The sequence below is a fragment of the Silene latifolia genome, chromosome 7, assembly GCF_048544455.1.
Source record: "Silene latifolia isolate original U9 population chromosome 7, ASM4854445v1, whole genome shotgun sequence".
NCBI classification, from domain to species: domain Eukaryota; kingdom Viridiplantae; phylum Streptophyta; class Magnoliopsida; order Caryophyllales; family Caryophyllaceae; genus Silene; species Silene latifolia.
In genome coordinates, this window is record NC_133532.1 from 23,731,426 (window position 1) to 23,740,815 (window position 9,390).

Below are 9,390 nucleotides of genomic sequence, written 5' to 3' on the forward strand. Positions count from 1 at the left end.
GTGCTAGTGGGCGATCCCTCACTAGCACGAAGATCCTTTTCGCTTGCATCTTGCCTTGAGACGGGCAAGGGTGCGCGCCACGGTCCGGCAAAAGTAGCGGACCGTGACACCCGGCCCCTTGATCTTGGAACTTAGAAGTGTGCACAACAAGTAAATTTCGGTTGGACAAGAAGCCAACCGTACAGGTGCCTCCTGTAGCTTGTTCGAAGTGGTGTCATTATGGGAGGCTAGCACAGCCGCACAGGGCAGGTGAGCTATCACCCTTCAAATATAAAATAGATAAACAATTGACCAGGATGAAAGAAGTATCTTAACACATTTATAAACTTCATTTAAAGAATTACCACTAATCCACTAGAATACTCGTACAAGATTTCAGCAATATTTCTAGTTAATTTTACCAAACATAACCTTAATTTGATAGAAATCCATTGCTTACATGCATTTTAAATAATATAGTATTATCAAATGTTGTGCACAACTTAAAATAGGATCGTCGTACACTTGTACTCGCTCTTATTTGAATTTTCATGTTATTTTTAAAAAGGAAAATAAGAAATTCTAACCTATTTTTTTTCTTTATGTATCATCTAAACAAAATAAAAAATTGATTTTCAATAAAAAGTATCTTAAAAAGCTTAAATATTCGCAACATGTATAATGTGTGGAAGAATCTCATATAAACTACTTACATTCTCGAATATTTGAATATTCTAAATGAACAATTTTGTACAAGTTCATATCATTCTTGATTTCCTTTTCCTTTAAAATTCATTTATCATATGGTTAATGTGTCAATCCTAAAAATATTCTTATTATCCACGAGAATAAATACACACCGTTTTATATATTCTCACATTCAATTTTAAACTTACCATGCTAAAATTTTAAAAAATACCAAGGTATAATCAATCAATCAATCAATACTATATATTAATTCCAGAAACCAAGGGACTTCAATGTAATTAAAGAAAGTTATACAAATTAATTATACTATATAGTTTTAAATCACTAGCACCGTGTGATGGACCCGATTGAGGGATCTCAATGCAAATATTACATAGTTTGGGTTAAAATTAAATTATATAAAAGCTTGATAATTTTCCTAAACATGGTTAATTTCCATAAAATAAAATAATTAATTAAGATGGTCAATTTCCTTAAAATAAAATAATTAATTAAGATGGTCAATTTCAAGGAGACTAAAGGAAAGAAGATGTTTAGTAATTTTCCTAAATATTTATAGAAGACTAAAAGATGGCCAATTTCCTTAAAATAAAATAATTAAGTAGCATAAACATGCACATTTATGGTATTAATTATTATCATCATAAAATTATATATTAAATTTAAAATCTATGAAATTTTATTAAACTTTATAGTTTATTAGATTTATATATATATTTAAATTATTTAACATACAAAAATATAATAAGTAGGTTATAAATAATTCAAGTTAGATTCCATAATATATAAATTGCATAATTTTTTCAATTTGATTTAATGCATATATGCAATATATTTATATAAATATATAACCCTCTTAAAATTGCATGCCTAAGTAATAAAAGTAATTTCGCCAGTAAATAAAAGAATTGTAGTAACATTATTGAATATAGTTATATGATAGTAATTTACTCATTTGAATAGTAAAATTAACAATATTATCAAGGAGATTAGTGAGAGGGGTAGAAACAACAACAGGAGTAGTGAAATAATCAATATTAATGCGGCAATAGTGAAAGTAACAATAATTACGGCAGGAGTAGTGAAATTATCAATGTTAATGCAACAGTAGTGACAGTAACAATAATTACGGCGGGAGTAGTGAAAGTAACCAATGATAATGGCCAAGTAGTAAAATGTTATTACTATGTGTCATTAGTAAGAGTGAAATATTAATAGCGGAAGTAGTGAATTTGTCTCAAAATTTATTTCATTGTAATTTTAGGATATGTTATAGAAAAATATATTAATGATAAATTTACGAGTTATGCAACTTTAAACACTTTAATTTAATGAAAAAAAAAATAATGATAGGTAGAGGTAGCTCGGGCGAAGCCGGGCACCAATACTAGTTATATAAAAGAACTGAATCCAAATTTATACAATGCTGGATTTTACAATTTTTGAGCCATCTCGAATATAGCTAAGATTGATACACTTTTGATCACATCATTTTATAATTAAGTTCCATTCGTTCATTCCTAGAAATAAACCATATTCAAACCAAATCATTTAGAGGTAGGTTTTATATAATAATTTCCAAATTAATCAATTCCAATTTAGATCAAATTATTTTTAAAAAGCATCTCCCTTAGTCACAATTAAACCTGACAAAATTGACCCGATCCAAACTCGACCCGAACCCGAATTGACCCGACACGGTATAACTCGACCCAAATATTTATTGTACAAACTGATTATTATTTACAAATAACTTGATAACAGCTAACCTGAAAATAACACAACCCAACTCGACCCAAAGTACCAAATTCGATCCAATTAACCTATTTATCGGGGTCTAATCTCAACTCACACCACAAGACACACCAATAAATCCTAATAACACCCAAAAATACAACATTATTTTGAAAAGCACCTCCCTCGGTCACAACTTACACCACAAGCCACACCAATACTCTCCCAAGTCCCACATGAGCAACTAGCTTGATTCAACTAGAATTCTTACAAATGTCAAGTATATAGTCTCCCACGAAACACCAACACGCAAGAGGGCAATACCGTAATTCCAAATCCAACTCACCTCATTAGTCAAATAGTCATTACCTCCATTCTCTTCTTATTACATGGAGTACTATTTTGAAGAGACGATTTCACGTTAAATTATTGAGAGACTGCTTTTATTATTATCGCTTTATTTATTTTTCCATACTCCTATTATTATTGATTATGATCTCTTTTATTTGATATTCCTATATGTTTTCGTAGCATCATCATCAATATATAATTGGTTTCCTAATAAATTTATTGAAATACCGTATCTCAAAATACCTACATAAAACTACAATTATTTACCTTTATTACTTAAGTATCTTTCACAAAATACTGTTTGGACAAAAGAAATAACATACATGTGTTGACTAATGTCATATTTAAAAGACCACCTAAATTAGTTTGGAAAAAAAAGAGAGAATATTTTAATTACTTAGGGGTCGTTTGGTTGCCCACTAAATTACACAGGAACTTTAATTCATGTGAATTGCAAAATGGGTAGGTTGTTTGGTTACCCCAATTCACATGAATTGGAACTTCCCATGAATTCTAATTCCTCCATAATGGAGGAAGTTGCTTACCTAGATCCCCCTAGGTAAGTGGGAATGCCTACATGAATTAGAATGTATATATGTAACCAAACAACATTTTCTAATTCACATGAATTCTAAAATCATGTGATATGACACTTCCTAGGCATTGTAAGTTCCCGTATGTAACCAAACGACTCCTTAAATTCTCATAAATTGACGCATATTTCATTTTTCGCCTATTAAATAGAATTGCCAATTTCCATTGCAAGCATGATTGATAATAAATAATTTTATTGGCGAGATCAATCACCTCACCCACGACCTTAATTGTTATGTTACTTATTATGTAAGAGATAAATGGAAATTTTAAGAATGAGATAGTATAATTGATAAATAGTTAACATATATTTGAAAAATATGGCTTAAGAATTGCTAAAAAACAAATAATTTCCACTCTATCATGGTGAATTTTTATTATTATCAATTTTATTTTACACTAGGAAAAGAGAAAGCATGTTTAACCCAATTATATTTGAAAAATATGGCTTAAGAATTGCTAAAAAACAAATTTTTATTACTATCGATTTTATTTTACACTAGGAAAAAAGAAAGTATGTTTAACCCAATTATCTAATAATTATCCGAAAACAAATTTCAAATATAATACAGATTAAAACAGAAATAGATAACAATTCAAATAGCATAATATTATAATCATTATAATGAATAAATAAATTCCGTAGATTGAGATTCAATTCAAACTAGTCCCCTCCTCCCTCTTTATAACACCTTCCTTCCCTCCCTTCATCAAACACAAACACCTTCTCCTCTCTCAACTCGTTTCCCAACTCACCGAGTCACTCACCTCCAACTCGTAAGAATCCATGGCGTCGGAGCTCATATTCCGAGGACACGACGAAGAAACCCACCCACAACCCGACACATACTCACCCAAACCCGCTAAACTCATCTCCACTTTAACCCTAACCCGACCCGTAAACTACCTTCTCCGTGAACAACGTCTCCTTTTCCTCATCCTCGGTGCCGCCATCGCTTTCCTCCTCTTCTCAACCACCACCTCTCACACCTCCTCTTCCTCCTCCTTCGCTTCGTCCTCCGACCAGCTCTCCGACTCGTTCCTCTCGGGCGAGTTGACTCGGTTCACACCCCGCCGAGTCATCCCCGACTCGTTCCGATCCGGAAAAGCGCCCCTCGGGCTCAAACGGAAGGGGCTCCGGATCGTTGTAACGGGCGGGGCGGGATTCGTCGGGTCGCATTTGGTTGACCGATTGATCGCTCGAGGCGATAGCGTAATTGTTGTTGATAATTTTTTTACAGGAAGAAAAGAGAATGTGATGCATCATTTTGGTAACCCTAGGTTTGAATTGATACGACACGACGTCGTTGAACCTCTTTTGTTGGAGGTTGATCAGATTTATCATCTTGCTTGTCCTGCTTCTCCTGTTCATTACAAGCATAATCCCGTCAAAACTATCATATCCTTTGATTAATTTTGTGTATTTATTGTTAATGATTTGATTGATTGATTAATTACGTGTTTTTTGTTAATAAATGCGTTAAATTTGATGTTTTTATGACCTTTTTGCATAATGTGGATTGTTTTTGAGTCCGGATCTAGATTTTTATGAGACGGTCTTATGATAAGATTAGACGGTCTGAGATTAAGGCTGTCCGTCTTGACGATTTTACTAGTGTACATTTAGTATCACAATTATGTGTTTGCATGTGAATTGATAGCTGAACGAATTGCTAAAGTTTGTTTTTTTGAACAAATGGTTGTGACGGAGGGAGTAGTTTGAATGTGAATTGGGACGGAAGGAGTAGTTTGAATGTAAATTGGGACGGAGGGGGTAGTTTGAATGCGAATTGATAGGTGGACGATTTGTGGAATGTTCAAAATTTGTATGCTTGGTTGGTTAACTATTTTGGTTCATTGTGTCGATTTTGGAAGAAATGATTGGGACGGTGGGAGTAAGTTGGATGTGAATTGATAGGTCGGCGAATTGCGCAAAGAAAAGATATTTGCTTTCGATTTCAAGTTGAATATTCAAAATTTGTACTATGTTAGGTTTAATATTTTGGTTGATTGTGTATGATTTGTCATTTATGATTGTGAAAGCCTTAACGGAAGAATTAACAAGACAAATGTGGTGGGAACATTAAACATGCTAGGATTAGCAAAGAGGGTAGGTGCAAGGTTTCTACTAACAAGCACAAGTGAGGTTTATGGTGATCCCTTGGAACACCCTCAAAAGGAGACTTATTGGGGCAACGTCAATCCCATCGGTATTTTACTCGCTTCATCTCGTTAATTTCTTCCTTCCTTCCGCTTATTATCTTTAGTTCGTTACACAAGTTATAGAATAAGACTGTTTTGTATTGTTAGACGGTTCTTTTATTGGTTAAACACGCGCCGTATAAATCTCACCGTCTGGCTTTTTATGAAATGGGTACATGGTGATAGCAACTTGACATGCCATAAATGTACATTTTGCTGGGTTAGAAAGTAGCAATGAAAGAAGCCACGTGAGCCTTGCTTCTTTACAAATAAAGTGTTGCTTGCTTTTTCCTCATTTTTTGGGGCATTTGTTTGTTGTTAGGCTAAGGCCAATTCTTAATTAGGAGTATTTGGAAACATACTCTTTTTTTGTTTTGGACATATTATACCGACTATATATTAACCCGTTTCAAGAAACCCTTGATTAGGTGGGTCGAACTACCAAACTGGTGAGAACAGGAAGGTTTAATGACAAATTGGTAATATGATACTCAAAGTGACAAATATAGGCTTAGATACTCAAAGTGACGAATACGTAACAAAGAGTAGGTTAAGCGGTATACGGAGTATATGCTAGTTTACTTGCTTAGGATACCAATGGTATATTTGTTTCGGAAAAGGGTACTGTATAAATCTAGTGTTTCTTATAATTTTTTAGGTTATTAAAGTGTGAATTATGGGTTGATTTTCTTTTATTAACAACAACATTAAAATTAATTTTGATGGGCTTTCGAAATCAGTGGGGTATGGGGGAGGCCGAATGTACCCAATCTTACCCTTATGTTAGCAACATAAAAAGACGGTTTTGGAATGACCCAAGCCGATTCTCTTCTAATGAAAGTTCAAAATATATTTATATCAATTTCAGATATTATTGGGACATTATTGACATTAATGAAAATGTCGGTAAATAGATTTATGTTGGTTAATGTCAGAACTTTAGTCAGGAGAACATGTTAACAGTGTAAAATTAATAAAAAGTTGGGACCTTTATAGGACCACCATACCCTTTTTTATTTTTTATTTATTTCTTTTTTGCTTGGGTAGGTTTGGAAACGTGTATTTTGAACATGTTTAGGCCTACACCCGGAAAAATCTTTTGAATAAGACATACTTTACAAGTCTAATGAACACTAATGCTAAAAAAAGATGTTTTGACCTGTATTTTACTATGCACCTCTAACTTAAAAAATTACTAAAAGTAAAACGGTATGTCTATCTAGTTAATTTTGAGTTTTTGTAGCAAGGGAAATCTTAGTAATTGTTTCTTGGAAGAGAACTAGATATTCAGGTTTAATTAGTAAAGACGTGCGTGACAAATCATAAATTGATCGATATGACAGGTGTCCGAAGTTGTTATGATGAGGGAAAACGTACAGCTGAAACATTGGCCATGGACTACCACAGAGGTGCCGGTGTTGAGGTTAGTTAGAGATTTTTAAAAAACATATCAGTAAGGTGTATATTTTCAAGGTTCACTTCCAGTAGGATTATTTTAGGATTGTATTTCCCTGACATGCTATGTACTCTGCAGGTGAGAATTGCTAGGATTTTTAACACTTATGGGCCTCGGATGTGCATTGATGACGGCCGTGTTGTTAGCAACTTTGTTGCTCAGGTACTTAGTAATTTTTTGTAGTGACGCCTTTCCTTTTAGCAGTGACTCTTGTAGCCAGTAACCATTTTATCGTTTACATCGATCCTTTTTAGATAGAGAACTGTTTATCGATCATTATTTAACAATTTTATCGTTGACATCGATACTAATTTACAACTTTTATCGGTCCTACTACTAATTTTAAAATGGTCCCACAAAAACTTATTGTAAGACTTTGCTGCAGGTAATTAGGATCTCATGACTGTCTTCCATCTTGGTAGTCAAACCTAAACTGACTCTCTGTCCAAGCTTAGTAACTGCATTTTTTATATAATATTGCAGGCCCTAAGAAAGGAGCCAATGACTGTATATGGTGATGGAAAGCAAACGAGGAGCTTCCAGTACGTTTCTGACTTGGTAAGTTTGTTCTTCCGTTGCTGTCAACGTTCCTCCTGTAATTTTGCATGGTTTATTTACAATCCCACATATAAAAGATATTTATACTGATACAGTAACTTAGGGAAGTTATATAAGACAATTTTTGTAGGGGTTCCCGGGTAAATAAGCTGGAATATCTATGATTGGTCACAGTAGTTTCTTAACAAGTCATTATTTTCAATAATGATGTACAATATTGACTAATAAACATTGTTTGGTAACGTTATGATAAATAGAGGGGGGCCTGATTTTCGTCGTAGTACATTTACCGACCCAACGCTGTTTGATGCAAGACAAAAGTTAGGTGGCTAATGTCAGAACCTTGAATCTCATTTGTGCTCCTGTTAGGAAAATGACTACTTTAATTACCAGAAACGATCAATCATTCTCATCTCTAAAGCAAGCTAACTCAAAAAGTCAATAAAATTAACCACCTAATTAAGATCGATTTATTTATTAAGTTATTTACTTAAAGTGTGCTTCACACTTCACAGAGCAGTCCTTTAATCCTTCTACACTTAAAAGTTTCAATTTTCATGGAAATTGAATTTAATATGCTTGCTTAGGCGGCTTCCTCGTTGAATTCTTCTGCTAAGTGAGTACTACGAAGAATAGTCATCTATGGCATTCTTTATGGCACATGGGGTTTCCTCACTCAAACTCGTCGAGAGTACGACACCTTTGTTGGCCTTCTTTGTCTCCTTTGGAAATTTAATAGATTTGAAATGTATGACAAACTATGGTGGTACACTAGTGGTTCAGAATTAAGATAAAGTAGATGCCTTGGTTAATTCTTAAATTTAGGATGTTTTGGATTTTTGTTGATGTTTTGAACTATTTGTATGTTTGCGAGATGTGTACCTTAGTAGTTAGTTGTCTGTAACGGAGAAACTAAGATCCGTCTTTTATTGAACATAAAGGAAAAACTAAGATCCGTCTTTTATTGAACAGGTCGATGGGCTGATGCGATTGATGGAGGGTGAACACGTCGGTCCTTTCAATCTAGGGAATCCTGGTGAATTCACCATGCTTGAGCTTGCCAAGGTACGCTATTTATTCCCTTTTGACATGTACTCGGTAGCATTTTAAGTCTAGTAGAATCCGTAGCAGCCAGAAAACAACAGTCGTTGCTTACGAAGCTCTTATTTTTTTTTTATCTATTTACAGGTGGTTCAGGAAACAATAGACCCGAATGCAAAGATTGAGTTTAGGCCAAACACGGAGGATGATCCTCACAAGAGGAAACCCGACATCACAAAGGCTAAAGATATGCTAGGATGGGAGCCCAAGATTGCGCTCCACAAAGGTCTACCTATGATGGTTTCAGACTTCAGGCAGCGTATTTTTGGTGATCAAAAGGGCGGAGATGCCTTTTAAGGAACGGGATTCCGAGTAGTGGGGCCGCCTCCTATGGTGCCCTTAATGAGTATAGATTTAGAGTAATAGCAGAGATCTCAGCATTTTTATGTCATATTGTATTATGCTATTTTTGTTCTCCTTTCATTTTGATTTAATGTAGACCGCCTTCATTAATATTATATCACCCAGTATTCATTTCACCAATTCTTTGCCCATCAACAAACTGGCCAAAATGATAATTACAGTCCCTTATATCTTAATTTCGTGCCTCTCGTTCATCAACTCTGTTCCCCGTTCCCTCGCTTTGTCCATCCCAACGTCAAAACTATTTTGTTACCGATGGGGAAAAATTCTCTCGACTGATTAAAACGACTCCTTGAGGTCGGATGACCCACTTGGGGTCCATATGACCCTAGAAGTCTAGTGAC

At 34.4% G+C, this 9,390-nt stretch overlaps 1 pseudogene; it reads left to right on the forward strand.

Annotated features, from left to right (window-relative positions):
• The first annotated feature begins 4,036 nt into the window (after positions 1–4,036).
• On the forward strand, positions 4,037–9,162 carry LOC141591953 (UDP-glucuronic acid decarboxylase 2-like; annotated as a pseudogene).
• Positions 9,163–9,390: the final 228 nt, after the last annotated feature.